General features: G+C 43.6%; 1 pseudogene; it reads right to left on the reverse strand.

Annotated features, from left to right (window-relative positions):
• Positions 1-12,419: 12,419 nt before the first annotated feature.
• LOC127451530 (iron-sulfur clusters transporter ABCB7, mitochondrial-like) overlaps positions 12,420-22,785 on the reverse strand; it is a 34,591-nt pseudogene continuing 24,225 nt past the window's right edge.

Here is a 22,785-nt window from a genome sequence, read left to right on the forward strand (position 1 = left end):
TACTATATCTTTTTATTTATATCTGACGGTGTCACATTAAGCATTATTAGTTCAAAAGACTTCAAGTTATATCCTGTCCTCTAAGTAACACCAAAAACTTCACTGTAAATTGTAGAAACACCTCCTCCTCGACCCTTCAGACAAGGCTCGTGGTTATAACAATAACATGGGGGAGTAGATTCATTTAAACGAATATATTCATCCGTTTTAAGCCAGGATTCAGTCAAACAGAGCACATGCAAACTATGATCTGTAATAATTTAATTTACAATTAGTGCTTTGGTAGAAAGAGATCTAACGTTTAGTAGCCCTACCTTTATATGAAATTTTTTTTTTTTTTTTTTTTTTTCAAGTTTGACCTTACTGAAATTTTTTCTAAATGATTTAGGGAGGAATTTGTGTTTGGTAGTTCGGGGAACAGACACAGTCTCTAATATGATATCTAGGTGCTACAGTCTCTATGTCTGTGTAGTTTATGTGACCTGTGTGATGTCTCAAGGCAGCTAGCAGATGTTCAGATTAACCAGTTTGTCTGCTTCCTGACCAGGGCCTCAGTTAGTCAAATACTATCACTATTAAGACCATGAGCCAAAATTACTAGAGAGGAGAGCGCACCTTCCCTGGAGGGATGGAGTCCGTCTCTCTTTAGCAGGTCAGGTCTACCCCAAAAACTCTTCCAATTGTCTATGAATTCTCTGTTATTTTCCGAACACCATCCAGCCATCCAGCCATTCAGTGACACTAATCTACTATAAACTTCATCACCACGATGAGCAGGGAGGGGGCCAGAGCATATTACAGTGTCTGACATTATTTTTGCAAGTTTATACACCTATTTAACATTATCTTTAATGATCTCCAACTGGTGAAGCCGGACATCATTAGTACCGACATGAATAACAATTTTAGAAAATCTATGTTTAGCATTAGCCAGCCCCTGAAATGCATTTAAAATTAGAAGCTGGAGTCTCTGTTTCCATGTTCCTTACAATAACAAAGGCACTTTCAAAACGATTCTCAGCGGGTGCATCACTGAGTAGAGAGAATCGATTGGAAACCCTAACAGGAATGGGAGAGTGGTGTCGCTTTGCTAAGCGAGTATGCCACCTCAACGTCCAAACGTTCTGCTGCAGGGGCTCTACGGCCAGAACCAAAGTGTATGTGTTGCTTGCTGTCCTACCCGCATCTGAAACAGTATCTACCAGCTTCTCTTTCTCACTGACCTCCACTAGCATTCAAATGCGTGTCTCTAACTCATTAACCTTTTCTGTCAGCCTGACTAATTCTTTACATTTATCACATGTGAATCCCTCACTGCTGATGGAAGAAGCTATAGTTAAAATGTGACATGCAATACAGGAAGCAAAAACATGAGCGGATGCCATGACTTACCGCAATTGTTTATTGTTGATTGTTCCGGAGTGGCAAGGGTTTGAGATCAATGTGCATCCCTCATGCAATTGTTTGTTGTTATGGTTGTTCTTGATAAGCGGTGCTTTGAGATAGATGCAATAATCTGTGTAACACAGAGGAGAAAAATGGGTGCACGCTATAAAATGCACACCGTTTAATCGCGATAAAAATAGAAAGCGGATGCACGTGGAAAATGCACGAGGTTGAATCGCAATAAGAGAATAATGCGGGGGAAAACCCAGTGTGCGCTGAAAAATAGCAGATATTAAGGATTAAAAGCTGAAAACAGATAAATAAGTGATGCAAAAAAAAAAAAAAAAAAAAAGCTAGCAGGCTACAAACACAGACTCGAGCTAGGAGCCAGCAGCAACAGGAAAAATACACACAGATGAAACAGCAGAAAAGCGGAAAAACCCGAAGCACGCTATAAAATAGCAAAGGATAAAACTTATGAGAATAAGAATAAGCAATGCTAAGCAGGCTACAAACACTCGAGCAGTATGCCGTCAGCAACAGGAACAGATGGCGAGCCACCCACCACATAGAATACAGATCAGATCTCTTGGATTTATCTTGCTCTAACGGTTTGGATATTTTGTTTTTTTACATCCCTCTTGGTACAAGAGTTGAACTTGAAACTGAACTGACAAACTATCTTAAAAAGGATTTGATAAGCATTTGAACTATTTTTTCAGTGATTTATAAATTCACCCACCAGAGACTGTCTTGAGTAGAGTGGAAACATTTTTGTACTTTTCTTCTATCTGTGACTGTTTTAAATTAATGTTCATTGTTCATTTCTATTGATTTTGCTATATGGTGATTGCCTGAAATGTACTGCACCAAGATGAAAAAACATTGAAACAAGTTAAACCACTAGCTGTTTAAACTAGAGATACAAAAATACTGAAAATTAGGATTGTCAAATTAAAACTAAATTAAATAGGAACTAAAAATAAGACCTAAAATAGTTCAAACCAAACAAATATTTAAATGGGAGTGAAAAACAAAGTTTAAATAACAAAAATGGTTATGACTAAAAATCTGTTGAACTATTTGAAACTTTATTTTCCTTTTGTATTTCATTTTCTTACATTGCATTCAGAGGAACAGACTGTACAGGGAAACATTTTATTTTTGATAACATTTATTGTTCTAATATCAATTCGTTTTCCTACCAAAAAAAAAAAAAAAAAGATCCATATAAACATAGCTTTATTTTCTTAATTGAGTGTGTGTGTTTGCTTCTGCCTCCACTGGACCTAATCTTCTGATGGCCCATAGGTAAATGTTCCCTATCTGTCACTCACTCGACATTGTGTCGGGTCACATTTGGGAGCCCCAAACACCTCTGCTTTTTCAAAAAAGGCCAATGGGAATTGGTGAGTGGAATTTGCATGCTACTCCCCCGGACATACGGGTATAAAAGGAGCTGGTATGCAACCACTCATTCAGATTTTCTCTTCGGCGGTTGTGTTCAGCGAGCAGTTGTGTTCAGCGAGCTGAATTACTCTGCCGATTCACCTCGAAAAGCTGTTGGATTTATGGCACATTACAGCAGCTTCTCCCCCTCTTGCACTGGTAAAGTGCAGAGAACGCCCCTGGGTGCTTCAACAGCTAAAAGAGTATATTCTTCCTACTAAAAGAGTATATTTTCCCTTCTAAAAGAGTGGCATTAATGGAGAGCGTCTTTTTAAAGATGCCTCTCTATTTGTGTGTATTTCCTGGTTGCGGTCATTACCTCTCTGCTTCTGATGGCCACGATCGCGGTCTTACGTGCTTGGGCGCTGCCCACCTGGAGACAGCGTTCGTGGACGGGTCATGTTCTCATTGCGAGAGCGTGATCATGGCCGCTCACGGCCGTGCTCCGCCCCAGTCCCTTTCTTCCTGGAGGTGCATGAGGAGCTCACGAGGTCGTGGCGGGCACCTTTCACTGCCTGGACCCGGTCTCTGAGCTCCTCTGCTCTCACTACCATCGATGGTGGGGCTGCCAAATGGTACTCAGCGATTCCAAAGGTCCGCCACCTGGTGGGGCCGCCTGAGACCCCCGTCCAGCGCCTGTAGGGTTATGTCGTCTCTGGCGACTGAGGCCTGCAGTGCCGCTGGACAGGCTGCCTCCGCCCCTCATGCCATGGCCTTTCTGTAAGTGCAGCAAGCCAAGGTGCTAAGAGAACTGCACAAGAGTAGTTCTGACCCGGGATTGATGCAGGAGCTGTGCTCGGTGACCGACCTCGCTCTCCGGGCGACGAAGGTCACGGTGCGGCCTCTCGGGCAGGCGATGTCCACCCTGGTGGTCCAGGAGTGCCACCTATGGCTCAACCTGGTCGGGATGAGAGAGGCTGACAAGGCACGGTTCCTTTACGCCACTATTTCCCAGGTCAGCCTGTTCGGCGACACCGTCGAGGACTAAGCCCAGCAGTTCTTGGCGGTGAAGAAGCAGATGGAGGCTATACAGCACATCCTGTCCCGGCGCAGTTCAAGACCCCGCACCCCGTCTGCTCGTCGCCAAGGGCATCCTCCTGCAGCAACAGCACCGGCTCTGCCACAGCCCGGCCCCGGCGTGGAGCCCACCACAGGAAGCAGACGCCACCCGTCTCACGGCTGGCCACCAAGAACCCAAGGAAGGCTTCAAAGTGCCCTTGAGACGGGCGACCCAGGGACGAGAAGACCCAATTCTATGGAGCTGATGTACAAACCACTCCATCCCCTGGTGGAGGGCCAGGAGGAGAATTTTTTGTTTTATTTTTCGCCGAATGCCCAAGAGACTGCAGTACCCAAAACTTCAACAAAAGAGTGGTTTTCTTGTTCCCTGGGTCACATGTCAGTTGAGCACGGCCGTCGTCACGACCACCGTCCACCATCCCATTTTGGCAAGTTTGGTGCTCCAGCGGTGGATCCCCCGCCCCTGTGTGCCCAGCTGTGGCACAAACATGCCCACACCGGGTTGGTTCCAATGGACTGTGGGGATGATATTCCTCCTCCCCCCTCTTCGACCAATCTTATGGTGGGCTTCAGGAGCCAGGTAAGTGCTTCGATGTCTCTGGACACAGCACGGCCACGGGGTTTGAGCCCCCTCGACGTGGTGCCTCAGGCTCCGCCTCACCACGAGGCCCTACCCACCGGTACGCACTTTCCAACCCCTCGTGATGGCTGACCCAGACCATCCGACTCGGCTATGCAATTCACTTTTCCAGGCACCCACCCAGGTTCAGCGGCATCTGCTTCACCTCGGTGAAGGGCGAGAACGCCGCTACCTTGCGTGCAGAGAGCCTGTCCCTCCGGCCGAGATGAAGAAGGGGTTTTACAGCCCCTACTTCATCGTATTGAAGAAAGGCGGTGGGTTGCGGCCAATCTTGGACCTGCAAGTACTGAACCGGGCCTTGCACAGACTCCCGTTCAAGATGCTTATGCAAAAATGCATTTTAGCGAGTGTCCAGCATCAAGATTGGTTTGCGGCAGTAGACCTGAAGGGCGCGTACTTCCATGTCTCGGTCTTACCTCGACAGAGACCCTTCTTGTGGTTTGCTTTCGGCCTGTCTTTGTCCCCTCGTGTCTTCACGAAGGTCGCAGAGGCAGACCTTGCCCCTCTAGGAGAAGTGGGCGTCCGCATCCTCCATTATCTCGACGACTGGCTAATCCTAACACACTCCCGGGATGTGTTGTGTGCGCACAGGGACCTGGTGCTCACGCACCTCAGCCGACTGGGGCTTCGGGTCAACTGGGAAAAGAGCAAGCTCTCCCAGGTTCAGAGCATCTCTTTTCTCGACTTGGAGTTGTACTCAGTCTCGATGACGGCGCGCCTCACGAACGAGTGTGCAGTCAGTGCTGAACTGTCTGAAGGTGTTCAGACAGAAGACAGTGGTTCCACTGAAACTTTTTCAGAGGCTCCTGGGGCATATGGCATCCTCAGCGGTGGCCACACCGCTCGGGTTGATGCATATGAGACCGCTTCAGCACTAGCTTCAGACTCAAGTCCTGAGATGGGCATGGCGCCGAGGGACACATCGCGTGGTCGTCACACCAATCTGTCACCGCCTCTTCAGTCCTTGGACCGACCTTGCATTTCTACAGGCAGGGGTTCCACTAGAGCAGGTCTCCAGGCACGTCGTGGTTATAACAGATGCCTCCAAGACGGCTGGGGTGCCGTACGCCGTCGAGCACAGGTAGAACTGTTTGCTTCCCGGGAATCCTCCCACTGCCCCCTTTGGTACACCCTGACCAAGGCACCCCTCGGTATAGACGCACTGGCACACAGCTGGCCCCTGTGACTATGCAAATACATGTTTCCCCCAGTGAGCCTACTTGCACAGACCCTGTGCAAGGTCAGAGAGGATGAGGAGCAGGTTGTCCTAGTAGCACCCTACTGGCCCACTCAGATGGGACACGGAAGACCCAAGTGGCCTACCACCCGTGGTGGTAGACACGATCACTCAGGCTAGAGATCCCTCTACGAGGCGCCTGTATTCCTTGAAGTGGCGTCTGTTCATTGAGTGGTGTTCTTCCCGACGCGAAGACCCCCAGAGGTGTGCAGTCGGATCGGTGCTTTCCTTCCTGCAGGAGAGGCTGGAGGGGCGGCTGTCCTCCTCCACCTTGAATGTGTATGTGGCCACCATTTCGGCACATCACAATGCAGTGGATGGTAAGTATTTGGGGAAGCACGACTTGATCATCAGGTTCCTGAGAGGCACTAGGAGGTTGAATCCCTCCAGACCATGCCTCATCCCCTCGTGGGACCTCTCTGTAGTCCTACGGGGTATACGGGGAGCTCCCTTTGAGCCCCTGGAGTCAGTTGAGCTTAAAGCACTCTCTTTGAAGACTGCCCTCCTGACTGCGCTCACTTCCATCCAGAGGGTAGGGGACCTACAGGCGTTCTCTGTCAGCGAATCATGCCTGGAGTTTGGTCCGGGTTACTCTCACGTGATCCTGAGACCCCAACCGGGCTATGTGCCCAAGGCTCCCACGACCCCTTTTAGGGATCAGGTGGTGAACCTGCAAGCGCTGCCCCAGGAGGAGGCAGACCCAGCCTTGGCATTGCTGTGTCTGGTGTGTGCTTTACGCACCTATTTGGATCGCACGCAGAGCTTTAGAAGCTCCGAGCAGCTCTTTGTCTGCTTTGGTGGACAGCGGAAAGGAAGCGCTGCCTCCAAACAGAGGATTGCCCACTGGGTCGTTGACGCCATCGTGATGGCATATAATGCTCAGGACGTGCCGCCCCCCTGTGGGGTTACGAGTCCACTCTTCTAGGAGTGTAGCGGCCTCCTGGGCCCTGACCAGTGGTGCCTCTTTGGCAGACATCTGCAGAGCAGCGGGCTGGGCAACACCCAACACCTTTGCGAGGTTCTACAATCTCTGGGTTGAGCCAGTTTCATCCCGTGTATTTTCAGGTATGAGCAGGTAAGTTCCGGGACAGCTGGCCGGGTGTACCGCTTGCGCATAGCGCCTTTCCCCAGTCGTGTTCACAAGCTGAGTTTGTGGAGAAACTCGCTGCCGGCCCAGTACGTGTGCTAATTAGGCCCTGTACTGGGGTAGGTGCTCCACATGTGCTAGTTCCCCGTAGGTGACCCCATGTGATATCTTCTGCTAAATCGTTTCCCTGTCGGTAAACTGCGTCTTCCTTGGGCAGAGGCCCCTCTGCCTCAGTCACCATGTTTGTAGAAACTCCTCCCCCCTCAGGTAGGACCTACCATGCGACTTCTCCACATGACATACTTCTGACAAAACTCTGTAAGACCATGTGATGTATTTCCACTCAAAATACCCCCCCCCCCCTTCTCTGGGTGGGGTGTGGTCTCCGCGGTGTCTTCCCCTTGGGAGTGACACCCTCCTGACGTAGACATTTGTGGCCCCCAGTTCGTTAACAAATTCCACTCTTTTTGGGAAAAGAGGAAAAGAGGCCACGGCTGGGCTAGCCTGTCCCTATTTGTTGGGCAGTCGACTTGTTCCCGAAGGACCGTTGGACACTCATAAGAGTGTTGGGGGAGTTTACATGACGGCCTGGTGCGCTGGCTACGAGGCACACAGCGGTCTGCCCGTCTCGCACTGCCAGTCCACATAACACAGTTCAGCTAGTTGTGGCGTTTTGTATAGGGACACCTAGTGTCACTAAATCGACACAAGGTCCAGTGAGTGACAGATAGGGAACATCCTGGTTACTTTCATAACCTCTGTTCCCTGATGTAGGGAACAAGACGTTGTGTCCCTCTTGCCACAACACTGAACTACCCTCCCAAATGGCCGGGACCTTGTGTCGGCTCCTCAGCACAAAACCTGAATGAGTGGTTGCATACCAGCTCCTTTTATACCCATATGTCCGGGGGAGTGGCATGCAAATTCCACTCGCCAATTCCCACTGGACTTTTTTCAAAAAGCAGAGGTGTTTGGGGCTCTCAAGAGTGACCCCTAGTGTCACTGCATCAACACACCGTCTCGTTCCCTCCATCAGGGAATGGAGGTTACGAAAGTAACCAGGACTTTTTTTAGTGTAGTGCTGAGCATCTTCCCTTCAGGGTAAGAAGGGAAGTTCATGAAGCAATGCACCCATCATGCATAATGCCCACTGTACAAGCCTCTGGAAACAGTGTTATGATCTGGGGTTGCTTTAGTTGGTCAGGTCTAGGCTAAGCAATGTTATACAGCAATAACATTAAGTCAGCTGACTACGTGAATGTACTGAATGACCAGGTTATCCCATCAATGGATTTTTTCTTCCCTGACGGCACGGGCATCTTGCAGGACAACAATGCCAAGATTCATTGGGCTTAAATTGTGAAAGAGTGGTTTAAGGAGCATGAGGAATAATTTCCACGCATGAACTGGCAACCACAAAGTCCTGACCTTAATCCCATTGAAAGTCTTTGGGATGTGCTGGAGACAACTTTACGGAGTGGTCATCAATACAAAATCTCAGCCAAAAATTAATGCAACTCTGGATGGAAATAAATGTTGAGATGTTGTATAAGGTTGTCGAAACAATGCCACGATGAATCCGTGCCAAAATATTACAAAACGAAATATTACAGTATGCTTCTTTTTTTTTTTTTTTTGGCCAGGCAGTGTATTTTTGGATATCCGTCTTTTTCTTCCTTTCGTTATTTATTTGTTTTGTTTTTTTGAGTGGAGGGGTTGAGTTTTGTTGTCAAGTGACGCTCTGATAAGATGATCACCAGTAACCATGGTTACACCGGTACACTTCAAACCATCAGATTCATCCACGCAGAAGAGCAGAGTAGAAGCTCAACTCATATTACATTGTGTAGCTTTTAAAAATGTCACAATTTGCAAATAAAATTTGTAAATCTTAAAAAAAAAAATAAATAAAAAAAAAAAAAACAACTGTTAAAAGTATTTGTTTGAGTGTATGGAATAAAATATGCAATGAAAGTGAATGGTGAGACTAACATTCTGCCTTACATCTCCTTTTGTTTTTCCATTGAAAAACAGAAGTAACACAGGTTTGGAACAACATGAGGTGAGTAAATGATGACAGAATTTTCATTTACACTGTATGTATACTGTTATATTCATACCATAATTACATAGGCTGTATATTTTTCATCTATTCCAAATGTCGCCCACAGCATTTTTGTACAAACACAGAGCAGGGTTCAACAGCCAACAGTCAATAAATCAATGGAGGCCTAAAACAGTGAAACATAATATAATTCACCCTTATTGTTTAATGAAAAACACACACATCACTCAGATCCACTCATTCATTTACTTGTGCGCCCATAAAGACAAAACTCTAAAAGAAAATCACTTAAAGACTGGAGCTGACAGCAGGCAGAGAATAATTTCACTTCCTGGAAAAGTGGGAGAGATGAGCCGTGCAGTAGATGTGCAGAAGTGTGTGTGTTGCAGCAGACTGTGAGCTCATTAGGTGTCTGCTCATCCCTTACCACTCGCACCTTTACTTCCTTGCACTTTTTAACCCTTCCTCATGAATCTCAACAGAACGCTGATCTCTTTTTAAAGCCCTCCTCTCACTCTCTCTCTTTTTATCTAAAAGAGTTTCTTTTTATTTTTCCCCCCTCTCTTTCTCAATATTTACTTCTTTTCTTCTCAAATCACAGCTTCTGTACATTTCACCCTGTACTCGGAGAGAGAAAAAGATGGAATTTTTTTCTCCATCACCATCTGTCACTCCTCATCAGTCCCTCTATCTTTCAAACTCTTTCATTTCTGACTCTATCACACACTCCAGATAGTGTATCTCGGCTCACTTTAATGGATGTGCACACAGCTTGCATAAACATGCACGTTTATTAGTGTCGATAGGATTGTGACCTTTTTACATGTCAGACAGCTGGGGCTGATTAGCCTGATGTCACAGCGTGTCACCACAGAAGCCACACCTTCTGCCAGCCAACTGTGCCCACAGAGGGAGCAGCATCTCTGGGAATATTCAATTATAGAGATTAATCTATACCTGTGTATCAGTCAGGATTATTCTAGTTTTGACAATTTCACTCATTTAGATTTTTATTTAATTTTGCATTTAGATTTTTAATTTCAGTTTAGTTTTTCAGAACTGGTTCCATAATTTATTTATTTTAAATACCGAATGATGGAACACCATACGAAAACACTGCAGTTTTTCCTGTTTCCAGCTCAGCCCCTCTAATGAGTCTATAGCATAAAAAAACCACGACCAGTGTTGTCCTACAGGTGCATCTCAATAAATTAGAATGTCGTGGAAAAGTTCATTTATTTCAGTAATTCAACTCAAATTGTGAAACTCTTGTATTAAATAAATTCAATGCACACAGACTGAAGTAGTTTAAGTCTTTGGTTCTTTTAATTGTGATGATTTTGGCTCACATTTAACAAAAACCCACCCTAATTTATTGAGACCTGTATTTCCGAAGGAATAATTCTAATGAGCCATATCTTTTGAATCTAAAGTGCGACCAGTTTTATCCAATTTCCAAACAAATGAATGTATTTGTCAGTTACTGAGAAAAAAATCCCTTACAGGGCCATGAAACACAAAAACACATTTTAACTGATATGCATTTTCTGTCCAAGATGGCAGAAAAAGGTTATGTGAATTATTCTTGTGTAGTTGTAGTTGTTGTTTGTTTGTTTTCCAGGGTTTTTTTTTTTTTTTTGAAACAATAATTAGTGAAGGTCACAGGATATGATGTAGATATTGGGTCTGTTCCAAAACCTAGTGAGTTTCCTCTGGAGGCGGCAAGCAAAAGTGCATTAATTTACATTTTTGAAGCAGAGTACAAAATAAAATTAAAGAATGAAAACCAAACTAATATTCAAATGACAAAAAAATTAACTAAAACTAACTTTACCACACTAGTGCAATAGTCAAAATATTTGTGTAAATCCAGTGGTCAAATGCTGAGTGAGACCACTCCATCTTCAGTGTAATTGTAGCCACTTGGCTAGTGACAAGTATCAGGTCTGTGATACACAGCCATGCAGATATTCAGTAAAACAGCTCTATTGTGAGTGTGACATTGATTAAATATGTAATGACAATGTCATCTTCATAAAACGTGTATTATCACAAGCAAAAACAGATAGGCAAAAATAAGCCCCCAACCAATCAGAGATCCAAATCATCTCACAAACACAACACATTTCTTCCTATCCTTCCTGTTCTTATCAACCTCCCCAGGACTCTCTCAGTCAAGGTTGCACATTACTGCCAGCTGGAGGAGATCATCACACCAATCCCTGCCACTGTAATCTGCATGTGTGAGCAGTGTTTACTCCTCTCAACCGCTTTGATGCATGTAACCCCAATTAGTTGAATTCTGAGAGCCTCACCTGTGTCTAATTAGGAAAATGTGTGTCAGAATATGTAGCCCAAATCTGACTGAAGGCTTAGACTGTTCACTGTCTCTGCTGACAGAATTGCCACTTTTGAAGTCTCTTCTCTCGTTTGTCTTTCTTTAATGTGTATTGGCCTTTAAATTGTACTTCTCTACTTGTATTACTTCCTTTTTTCCTCCACAGTGCATCAGTCATACTCTCTCCACCTCAATTCATAAAATGTACTTGCTCAAAGCTATTCAATCCTTTTCTCTCTTCTTCTTTTGCTCTCCTCTCCTTCTATTTACTTTACAGTTTTCTCTGTTGTTATTGTCCACTGTCACTGGCTTTTATTCCATAATTTTCCTGGCTTTATCTGTCCTTTATTTCGCCCATTAGGATGAGAGTGGTAAGGCACTGGCACACATTACTTGTATGAAGAGACTGTTTCCCCTCAGAGGAACATTAGAGCTGACATCTTATTTAAGGTAGTGAATGAATGTATGTTTCAAAGAGTCTGCAATAGTCTTTTGCCCTCAGGGCTTTTTCATAAGTTATTTCCATCTTAAAAGCAAGGAGTAGCTTCTCCATTTAAAATCAATTGCATGCTTTTCATTCTTAATAAATGATTTAAACATCTTTAACCAATAGTCAGCATATATATTCTCAGGTTCTCAGCTGAACCTTTCTCAGACACCAGGTCATTTCAAGAATTTTCTAAAAATCTCTCTTTTGACTAACTTTGCTATGGCCTTGCAACACTATCCCTGGAAAATAAGATGAATTAATTAGTTTAAGTTCAGATATCACCATGATGCAGATTTAGGGATAAAGGAAAAGGTTAGTCCAATTAAAGGTTCACACTGAAAAATGCTGTATTGTTCTTTATAATTGCCTTGGTTTGACAAGGTTGTCTTTGTTATTTCCCAATTATCGCCGAAAAAAAGCTAGTGCAAAACTTGCTGTTCTCATTTTGATTTCAATTCCTACATCCTTTAATTTATTTTCTCCCAAACCTGGGGTGTGACAAGGAGGAGGGCGTGGCTGGGTCGTGAGGGTGCACGGCTGGCGCTGAGTTGCCCCAATCACCTGGAGAGAGAGATAAGGAGCAGCCGGGGATGCCAGAGAGAAAGAGAGAGAGAGAGAGAGAGACACACGGAGCTGTGTTTGTGTGTGTCTGTGTGTCAGTGTTCTGCTGAAAAGTTTTATGTTGTGTTTAATTTGAACATTAAAGTCTACGTGTGTTGATCAAGCCGGTCCCAGCTTCCTCCTCTTTCTGTGAGCACTGCTGGCTCAGGCTTGTTGCTGTTATTCACTATTTTGCTGTTTTGTGTGTTCCACAGATCAGCGTACATGCTGCCTGGAGTGATGATCACCGCGTTCTGCCACTTTCCCCTGATGTAGTACAATAATCTCGTCTGCATCCACGATGGTGGACAGCCGGTGAGCGATAAAGACAGATGTTCTGTCCTTCACCATCTGCTTCCTGGAGCTCAGAATATTCTCCTCAGAGAAGTGAGTCCAGTGAGGACGTGGCCTCGTCGTCAAGCAAAATGGGAGGATTCTTTAGGATCACCTATGCGATACCCACACGCTGCTTCTCTCCACCTGAGAGCTTCAGGCCTCGTTCTCCAACCTGTGTTTCATACCCATTCCTCTGCTGTGGCATTGATGTTACCATATTGCAGGTTGTAAAATATGGTATTGTGGAAAAGCACAGCATCCTGCGGTACAACACCCAAAGCTTTCCTCAATCTCTTCAAACCAACCAGAATGTTCTGGCAGCAATGTAGATGTTGCCTTGCTGTGACTCGTAGAAACGAAAGAGCAATCTGATGATTGTGCTCTTCCCAGATCCACTGCCACCAACAATAGCCACCTTTTTCCTGGCAGGGACTTCAAATGAAACCCTGTTAAGCACCTTTTGTCCCTCCAAGTACTCAAAATACACATCTTCAAACCTGATGGTGGCTTCCTGTGGTCTAACAAGCCACAGAGGGGCCATGTCTTTCTCCTTAATCTTAGTGGCCACAGTAAGAAGTGTGAAGAGTGTGTTCATGTCTATGAAGACCTGTCTGGTCTCTCTGTACACAGTGCCCAGGAAGCTGAGCAGCATAGAGAGCTGGAACAGCAGTCCATTCACCAAAACTAAATCTCCCACTGTCATCGTTCCTGCCATTATGTTTTTGCTTGCAAGCACCATAATAGCGGTGAGGCTGACACTGAAGATGGCGCTCTGACCAAAGTTCAGCATGTCCAGAGTAGTGGTAGTCTTCAGAGACGACAATTCGTACACCTTCAGAAAACCATCATACCGCTCGGCCTCATATCTCTCATTATTGAAATAATTAACAGTTTCATAATTAAGAAGAGAGTCAGTTGCGGCATTTCCAGCTTCATTATCAGACTTATTCAGCTCTATCCTGAACCGCATCCTCCATTGTGTAACAGCGATTGTGAATGCGGTGTACGCCAATAGCATTCCCAGAGTGACCAGCGCAAACTGACCCCCACATTTATAATAAAAAATGCCGCTGACCAGAAGCATCTCAAACAGAGTGGGCCCCAGGTTAAAGACAAGAGCGCAGAGAACAAAGCTGATTCCTCGCGTCCCACAGTCGATGGCCTTCGACAGCGCTCCTGTCTGTCTGGTCAGGTGGAAACCAAGGTCCAGGTTATGAAGATGGAGAAAGAATTTCTTAGCTATTCTTACGATAGAGCTCTGAGCCACTTTTCCAAACACAGCATTCCTCAGCTCATTGAAGACACACCGTAGCCAACCAAAATAGCCATTGCCATGGTTGCCACCGTGTTTGGCGCATCGCTCAGGTTTAACATGTGTCCCGACATCTGGTTGAGGCCATCCACCGCATATTTAAACATAAAGGGCACCGTCACATTGGTTAGGATGATATGGCCACATTTGCTCGGAGGTCTGGTCAGTCTTTGCGCCAAACATACATTATCATTGCTCCCAGAATCTTTGTTGAGTTCACTTCCTTGAGCACATTTTCTGGATCTGCGTTGAGTCCTCCTGCATGTCCATGCCAGCACTGTCTCTCTAGGACCTGTAAATGTTATACTGTTTCCAGGATCTATCGACTGTTGTGACCTCTGTTGACAGCCCATGTCGATGATGCTAGGTTTGGACTTGATAGCTGATATGTGCTCCGGAGTTTCTGTGGTTGTGATGACTCCACCTGTGAAAAGTGCTGCTCTGCTGTAGTAAAAGCAATAATTTATGCCTTTGGATGTGAAACCCACATTTCAGCGGGACCAAGAGCGGTGCCATGCTGCACTGAAGGGCAAAGGGAACGTCCTCCTCCTCATCACATGGGGACAAATAAACAAAGGGTAAGCTTCGCCAGTGGCCTCCAGCTCATTTGTTACAGTATCACCAGCCTAATCATCAATCCCATGTCTACTTCCCCAACAAAAATCTGCTAAATGAAAATGTCAGCATTTACAATGCTGTTGATGATGGATCACAGGAAATAAAGGCTTTGCAGCAATGAACATGAACATGAGCTTCAGTTCAACCTTATCTAATAACGATAAGGACACAAGTGTTTTAAGAGATAACTTCATCTAGCAATAATCGCTAAACTATATGATGGTTTTCCACTTGCATCACATTACAGTATTATGAACAATCTCTTGCACTACTGTAACTTTTACACTTGGTTGCCTGTGCAATGCACCCAATAACAAATGGGACGTATCAAATGGTAATTGGGGGATTCTCACAAAAAAATAAAAATAAATTATAATTTGTTAAAGGAATATTCTGGGATCAATAAAAGTTAAGCTCAATCAGCAACATTTGTGGTATAATATTGATTACCACACAATATAATTTTGACTTGCCCATCATTTTCTTTAAAAAAAAAAAAAAAGCACAAATCTGTGTTCCAGTGAGGCATTTACAATGGAAGTGAATGGGGCCAATCTGTTAACATTAAAATACTAACAGTTTCAAAAGTATAGCCACAAGATGTAAACAATATGCGTATTAACATGATTTTAGTGTGATAAAATCGCTTAATAACCTTTTCTGTGTAAAGTTATAGCCAACCTTACAACTTCGATGCCATGACAACACCACCGTTAACTCTAAAACCCTAAAATGACTGTAAAAATGACGATTTAAACAACTTTACAGCTCAAATAATACATGAATTTTAACAGAAGATTTAATGCAAGTGCTTGTATAAGAGTTTCACATATCTGCCTTTAAACCTCGGACGGACGAGTCATTTTTTTAATTTTTATTAATTTGTTTTGTGTGAGTGTGTGGTTATCAACATTATACCACATATGCTGTTGATTGAGCTTAACTTGTACTGAACCCCGAATACTCCTTTAATGAAAATTAAGATGGCCATTAAAACCATTAAGAATTGTTTCAATGTGACATTTGATATTACATGAAAATTAAATGCATTTCCCCACAAAATTCTGATAATGTGTCAAGACATTTTTTTATAATTCCCATTATTCTCAATGGGGATTCTCATTAGATTCTCATGACTGTAATACAGTAAAGGTTTTACACTGTATTACAGTAAAAATACTGTAATTATTTATTTATTTTTTAGCTGCATAAATGAAAGAATACGACGGTGTTTTTATGCCACGTAAAAAAAACAATAAAAATAAATAAAAATAAAGTTTATTCTATATAAAGAGAACAAAGTCATAATATTTCAAGAATAAAGTCAAAATTATGAGAATAAAATCATAGCATTATGAGATTAAAGTTTTAGCATTATGAGATTAAAGTCGTAATATTTTGAGAATAAATAAAAAATTACAAGAATAAAAAAATATTTTGAGAATAAATCGTGAGGAAAGTAACATCAAAGTGATGTGGTGGACAACAGTAAAGTGAAGCGTCTGCGTCTTGAGTATTTAAATGAAGTCATTGTCATTCCTTTTGGCGCAAACATGCCTCCTTTCTATGTAAATTAGGCTCAATGTAGATTGTGCTTCATTCACAAAATTTGCCTGCCGCAATTTAGATTGCACTATTACCGCAAATAAAAGTATTTAAAAGTAGTAAAATATCTTGGTTACTGATGTAACCTCTGTTCCCTGATGGAGGGAATGAGAAATTGTGTCGATGTAGTGACACTAGGGGTTTGCTCTTGAGAGCCCCAATCACCTTTGCTTTATTCAGAAAAGGCCAGTGAAAATTGGCAAGTGGAATTTGCATGCCATTCTCCACCCCGGACATACGGGTATAAAAGGAGATGGCATGCATCACTTATTCAGAGTTGTGCTGAGGAGCCGAGAGAGAGTCCCGGCCATGTCAGTGGTCGGTTCAGCGCCACGGCAGGAGAGACACAATGTCTCGTTCCCTCCATCAGGGAACATAAGTTACATCAGTAACCAAGATGGTCCATGTCTGTCACTCACTCGACGTTGTGTCTATGTAGTGACACTAGGGGTTCCTATACGAAACACCACAGGTGCTGAACCGTGTCACGAGGTACGGAGGAGCAGACACTGGCAGACTGCTGCGTGCCTCGTAGCGAGCGCTCGACCACGTCGTGACCTTCCAGTGATTTAGGTAAGGTGTCTCTCTGGTCCCGATAAGGGTGGGAGGAGGCACTTACCCGAGGAAGCTACAGGCGGTGGCCTTTCCTGATTTTTGTATAAAGCAATTTCCTGCAGAGCACCTGCTAGAATAATGCTGGGGAACTGCTCTTCCCTCTCCAGGAGGGAGAGCACTACAGAGACCACATCCTACCAGAGGGTGGTTAACATGTGGAGAATACGTCACATGGACTTACTGACGGGGAAGTACACATATGGAATGATGCCATTGGGGAGGGCCCTATCTACAAAGAGGGTACACAGCAACAGTGGCTGATGTACGATAAACTAAGGGCTGTAAAAACCCTTGTGCAACTCAGCTAAGGGGACGGGTTCTATCACTCCCTTCGCCAGAAGGGTGGTGACCTCTGCCCGAAGGACCAATGCATCCTCGCCTTGCACTGCGGTGGAGAGGACGCCACTGAACCTGGGCGGCCGTCTGGCGAACTGGATCACGTAGCCGAGCCGGATCGTCCTGATGAGCCATCGCGACAGGCTGGAAAGCGCTAACCAGGCTTCCAGCCTTTGCACTAATGGCACCAGGGGGACGATTGGACAGAACGGTGCCGCCTTCCTGTGGGAGGATCTTCTTCTCAGAGGCCAGTGTATGGGCTCCGATGGTGGGGGAGCCAGGGCCAACACTGCAGGAGGATGGCCCTGGCGAGAGGTAGATGGGCACGGGACTTCGGAGGCCTATAGGCGGCCGAGTCACGCTGCAGCAGGATATGTTTAATGGCCTCCGTCTGCTTCTTCACTGTCGAGAACTGATGGGCGAAGTCCTCGACGATGTCGCCAAAGAGCCCCCCTTGGGAGATGGGCACATCGAGAAAGCAGACCTTCTCGGCATCACACATCTCCGCAAGGTTGAGCCACAGGTGCCGCTCTTGGACCACCAAAGTGGACATCGTCTGGCCCAGAGCACGTGCCGTGACTTTCGTCACCCGTAGTCGATCGCGGTCCTGCATAAGCCCTGGGTCGGTCCTACCCTCGTGCAGATCTTTGAGCGCCTTGGCCTGGTGGACCTGCGGCCTGACCCGCGGCGTTGTAAGTCTTCGCCACAAGTGACGAAGAAAACGTACACGCCTTGGAAGGGAGTCTTGGTTGGTTCCTCCAGGTGGCTGCACCCTGCGGGCATAAATGCACTACTACGGCGCACTCTACCTGGGGAAGCTTGACGTATCCCTTAGCCACTCTGCCGTCGAGGGTAAAAGGCAGTACAACAAACACTTAGAATAACGTTTTTTCAATTTACTAAAAAATAATAATAATCTTAATGGTCCTACAAATAGGCTACACTTTCTTTAAGCAAAATATTATTCTTTATTTTTTGTTTGGATTTTTTTGGGTGAAATATGACCTGATCATTTTGTTAGATTCATCTGGTTACAATCCTGCACTTGCATGCTGATGTAAGGAGCATTTTCAGCACTATAAGGTTTATTACATACAAACACTCACTTCTATACAGCACTATAAGCAGCAAACACACTTTGCCTGATTTGATGGGTGACTTATCCCAAGGTGTTTGAGTATGGTTTATGACAAATACTGCATGACCTTTGCACGATCTACCAACAAAGTCTGTTCAGACACAGATAACAACTGCAAATAAATGTCTGAATTATTTATTTTATGGTCAATGTATTTAATGGTGAGGCCAGGAATGAGGAACAGCCTAAAGCTCAAGAATCTTAATCCTCAAAAGACACTTTTTAAAAAGACTAGTCTACATGACTACATCAAAAAGCAACTGGAGATTGTAAACAGTAATGTAAACAACAGCCTGCATTGTGCAAGGAAGTGTATGCTTGATGCCAATATCTGACCTGTCAAACTTCCAAACCGAAACAAAACACTTTTAATTAGCAGTTTTCTGTTTGTGTTAAAGAAATCCACTATTAACAGGAAAATTATTTTTGTTCCATGCTGATTGTTTGTCTGTTTGAATGTGTGGTGAATTTATGCTGTATTATCTTTAGACGTGGGGAATACATTTTCAGCGAGGACTCAAAGCACATGGTTGGAGGCAGATAGCTTAAGTGAGTACTGTTCTTGTTCTTCTCCTGTGTCTCTCTTTGACCCTTCACAAATATCAGTGCCTCGTGAGATAGCTGACAGTAATAACTAACTACTACCATTCACCACAGGGGAGAACAGCAAAGAGCAGGCCAGTGTCCTCCAAAGATAAACAAGCATTGCCTTTTAATTTAGATATATTGCCATGTTGGTTTCTTGCACTTCAATTGGTCAGAACGTCTGGGAAGTACAGTACAGACTGCTGTTTTTAAGAAATATTTCTGTTATTTACTCGCCATCATGTCATTACATATTCAAATAGTGTTATTTTTCTCCATAAAAAAACAAATGTAGAAATATTTAAAGAATCTTTACAAAGCTCTTGCTATACATAGACAGTTATAGAGACCACATCTATCAAGTTATAAAAAGGATAATAAAACATCATAAAAGCACCATTAAAGTAGTCCATATGACCCATGACCTATAGTTTTCTTAAACCATCCTACAGCTTTGTGTGAGGACTTAAATTGTATTTGCTATTTGCTAAACTATTGTGCATTGTGTTTGGTTACTATATGTATTACTATTGCTATGTGTTTGATTATTATTACTATGTAACCAATAAAGTTTTGGTGTCAATAATGTTGACCATTTTCTAATCTGGACACAGACACAGCTAGATGCAAGTTTCAGCTGAGGTGAATTTTATCAGTGAATAACAACTTAAATTTACGTCTGTTGTTCACATAAAGCTATAGTATTTCTTAAGAAGACTTGGGATATACACTCACCGGCCACTTTATTATGTACACCTGTACATCTACTTATGCGATTATCTAATCAGCCAATCGTGTGGCAGCAGTGTAATGTATAAAATCATGCAGAAATGGGTCAGGAGCTTCAGTTAATGTTCACATTAACCATCAGAATGGGGAAAAAATGTGATCTCAGTGATTTCGACCATGGCATGATTGTTGGTGCCAGTCGAGGGCTGGTTTGAGTATTTCTGTAACTGCTGATCTCCTGGGATTTTCACACACAACAGTCTCTAGAGTGTAAAGAGAAACAAAAAACATCCAGCGAGCGGCAGTTCTGTGGGCAAAAACAGCTTGTTAATGACAGAGCTCAGAGAAGAATGGCCAGACTGGTCCAAGCTGACAGGAAGGTCACAGTAACCCAAATAAACACCTGTTACAACAGTGCTATACAGAAAAGCATTTCTGTATGTACAACACGTCGAACATTGAGGCGGATGGGCTACAGCAGCAGAAGACCGCGTCGGGTATCACTACTGTCAGCTTAGAACAGAAAACTGAGGCTGCAGTGGGCACAGGCTCACCAAAACTGGACAGTAGACAATTGGAAAAACATTGCCTGGTCTGACAAATCTGGATTCCTGCTGAGGTACACAAATGGTAGGCCCACTGCAGCCTCAGTTTTCTGTTCTTGGCTGACAGAAGTGGAACCCATTGTGGGTTTCTGCTGTTTTAGCCCATCTGCCTCAAGGTTTGATGTGTTGTGCATTCTGAGATGCTATTCTGCTTACTACAATTGTACAGAGTGGTTATCTGAGTTACTGTAACCTTTCTGTCATCTCGAACCAGTCTGGCTATTCTCTGTTGACCTTTCTCATCAACAAGGCATTTTTGTCCATAGAACTGCCACTCACTGGTTGTTTTTTGTTTTTCACACCATTCTCAATACACTCTAGAGACTGTTGCGTGTGTAAATCCCAGGAGATCAGCAGTTACAGAAATAATCAAACCAGCTCGACACCAACAATCATGCCATGGTCGAAATCACTGAGATAAACATTTTTCCCCATTGTGATGGTTGATGTGAACATTAACTGACGGTCCTGGCCCGTAACTGCATGATTATATACAGTTGAAGTCAGAAGTTTACATACACTTAGGTTGAAGTCATTAAAACACATTTTTTAACCACTCCACAAATTTCATATTAGCAAACTATAGTTTTGGCAAGTCGTTTAGGACATCTACTTTGTGCATGACATGAGTCATTTTTCCAACAATTGTTTACAGACAGACTGTTTCACTTTTAATAAACTATATCACAATTCCAGTGGGTCAGACGTTTACATACACTAAGTTAACTGTGCCTTTAAGCAGCTTGGAAAATTCCAGAAAATGATCTCAAGCCTCTAGGCAATAAGCCAATTAGCTCCTGATAGTCTAATTGGCTAATTTGAGTCAATTGGAGGTGTACCTGTGGATGTATTTTAAGACCTACCTTCAAACTCAGTGCCTCTTTGCTTGACATCATGAAAAAAAAAAAAAAAATTTAGCCAAGACCTCAGAAAAAATTTGTGTACTCAAACAATAGTACGCAAGTATAAACACCATGGGACCATGCAGCCATCATACCACTCAGGAAGGAAATGCATTCTGTCTCCTAGAGATGAACGTAGTTTGGTGCAAAAAGTGCAAATCAATCCCAGAACAACAGCAAAGGACCTTGTGAAGATGCTGGAGGAAACAGGTAGACAAGTATCTATATCCACAGTAAAACGAGTCCTATATCGACATACCTGAAAGGCTGCTCAGCCACTGCTCCAAAACCGCCATAAAAAAGCCAGACTACAGTTTGCAAGTGCACATGAGGACAAAGATCTTACTTTTTGGAGAAATGTCCTCTGGTCTGATGAAACAAAAACTGAACTGTTTAGCCATAATGACCATTGTTATGTTTGGAGGAAAAAGGGTGAGGCTTGCAAGCTGAAGAACACCATTCCAACTGTGAAGCATGGGTGTGGCAGCATCATGTTGTGGGGGTGCTTTGCTGCAGGAAGGACTGATGCACTTCACAAAATAGGTGGCAGCATGAGGAAGGAAAATGATGTGGATATATTGAAGCAACATCTCAAGACATCAGCCAGGAAGTTAAAGCTCGCTCACAAATGGGTCTTCCAAATGGACAATGACCCCAAGCATACCTCCAAAGTTGTGGCAAAATGTCTTAAGGACAACAGAGTCAAGGTATTGGAGTGGCCATCACAAAGCCCTGACCTCAATCCGATAGGAAATTTGTGGGCAGAACTGAAAAGGCATGTGCGAGCAAGGAGGCCTACAAATCTGACTCAGTTACACCAGTTCTGTCTGGAGGAATGGGCCTTATTGTGAGAAGCTTGTGGAAGGCTACCCAAAAAGCTTGACCCAAGTTAAACAATTTAAAGGCAATGCTACCAAATATTAACAAAGTGTATGTAAACTTCTGGCCCTCTGGGAATGTGATGAAAGAAATAAAAGCTGAAATAAATCATTCTCTCTACTATTATTATGACATTTCACATTCTTAAAATAAAGTAGTGATAACTGACCTAAGACAGGGAATGTTTTCTACGATTAAATGTCAAGAATTGTGAAAAACTGAGTTTAAATGTATTTGGCTAAGGTGTATGTAAACTTCTGACTTCAACTGTACAATACACTGCTGCCACACGATTGGCTGATAAGATAATCGCATGAATAAGTAGATGTACAGGTGTACCAAATAAAGTGGCCAGTGAGTGTATAGCACACGTTTATTTGGAAAACTTTTATGGGGCTTTTGTGGTGTTTATGTTTTCATTTATGGAGCTTGGCAGACATGGTCACTATAAACTCGCAGTATGGCAAGAATGTCTGCCTTTGTGTTCCGCCGAAAAAATAACATCATATGAGTTTGAAACGACATGTGGGTAAGAAAATAATGATAGCAGTCTGTACTGTACATGCATTTCCCAACCATTCTGACCATTTGAGGCACACTGCACACTGGCTTCCTTTGCTTCTTTTGTGTTTCGTTGAAGAAGAAAAAAATATGTTTGGAATAACATGAGGGTGAGTAAATAATGACTCCTTTTCCATTTCTATTCCTTTAAGGGAAAAGTCTATAGCAAATATAAATATATACTTTCATACAGTGCACATATTTAAAAGCAAACTTAAATATGTAAAGTGTATATAAAGTAAATTGTGCAAA

This window comes from Myxocyprinus asiaticus, chromosome 14, assembly GCF_019703515.2.
Source record: "Myxocyprinus asiaticus isolate MX2 ecotype Aquarium Trade chromosome 14, UBuf_Myxa_2, whole genome shotgun sequence".
Taxonomy (NCBI): Eukaryota; Metazoa; Chordata; class Actinopteri; order Cypriniformes; family Catostomidae; genus Myxocyprinus; species Myxocyprinus asiaticus.